This window comes from Otolemur garnettii, unplaced genomic scaffold, assembly GCF_000181295.1.
Source record: "Otolemur garnettii isolate 467f Iridium unplaced genomic scaffold, OtoGar3 scaffold00010, whole genome shotgun sequence".
Taxonomy (NCBI): domain Eukaryota; kingdom Metazoa; phylum Chordata; class Mammalia; order Primates; family Galagidae; genus Otolemur; species Otolemur garnettii.
This window is the reverse complement of record NW_003852405.1, coordinates 34,583,441-34,584,708: the sequence shown is the minus strand read 5'-3', so window position 1 is coordinate 34,584,708 and position 1,268 is coordinate 34,583,441. Positions and strand designations below refer to the sequence as shown.

At 40.5% G+C, this 1,268-nt stretch overlaps 1 protein-coding gene across 1 annotated transcript in view; it reads left to right on the top strand.

The window, feature by feature from the left end:
* The window catches only part of LRRC7 (leucine rich repeat containing 7), a 463,713-nt gene that overhangs the window by 261,675 nt on the left and 200,770 nt on the right, over window positions 1-1,268 (top strand). The gene's annotated exons all lie outside the window — the stretch shown is intronic.

Genomic DNA, 1,268 nt, shown 5'->3' with positions numbered 1-1,268 from the left:
CAGCAAATTCCTAGTAGGCACTGTGTGTTAGGAATTGTTAGGAATTGTGTTAGGCATAAGAAACCCTATTTTTGTCCTTGTAGAGCTTATATCTAATCAAAAAGACGCCACGGATAAAGTAATTACATAAGTAAATATAAAGTTATAACTGTGATAATTACTCTCAAATCTGTTTTCCCTTCCCTTAATCTCCATTGCTTTAATTTATGTCATCATTATCTTACGCCTCGGCTGTTAAAATCACCTGTTTCCCTGCCTCCACTCTTGCCACATCCCATTTTGTTTCTCCGATGTTGAAATGCAAATTTCATGCCACTTTCTACATTAGAATCTTTAATAATTTCTCTGACTTCCAAGAATAAGTATCCACACTCCTTCAGAAAATGGCCATTTGTGGCCTGACCCTCATCTCTCTCCTCCTCACCCCAGTTTTCCCTTCCTCCCATTCAGTTGTTCCAGTTACGCCGAATTCTACACTTATCTCTGGGCTTTTGTATATATCGCGCCTTCTGCCTGGTGCCTCTTTTCTTATTCTTTGAGTAACTTATTTACTTATCCTTTCAGACTCAGTGAAGATCAGCTCTTCCAGAAAGCCTTTTCTCAACCCATTCAAACAGGCTCAGCCACCCTCCTCCTGTGCTCTTTTAGCAAAAAACTTACCTCATTGTGCTGTAATTGTCTATTCACTTGCTTGCTCCCCTTTCTTGTTCTCTTCCATTTATGGAAGAACGTCGTTCAGACTCCTCTCTCCATTGCCTAGAGTGGAAGCAAGTATGAAGAATGAAGAGAAGGACAGTTGGGTGGTGAATTTGCCTGAAATACAAACTCAGAGCTTGTCATGATATTCAACAACACAGCTTCAAACGTACGCCATTTAGAATACGTGTTGTGTAAAAAGCATCTTGGCCAGAAAAGAAAGCTAGTGAAGGCCATTTGGATGTTCTGAGAACTGTAACCATCACCACTCAGTAATTTGATCACTAACTTTGTTCCATGCTTGTCGATATTGAAAAAAGATCACCAGCTATCCATGGGCCTGTGTCTGAAGTGTCACAAGGTAGGCAAAATGACCATTACATCACCAGACTACAAGAGAATTTGCAAGATTTGTACCACTGGAAAAATACGGCTGAAAACAAAAGGTAATATCTTCCTCTGGTCCTTAGTAAGGAACGTTGTACCCAAAGAAGAAGAGGTGTGGTTACCATTCCTATGTCACTGGGTACAAGGAATTTCTGACAGTGGAGGCAGTGTTAGGGAAACGTATC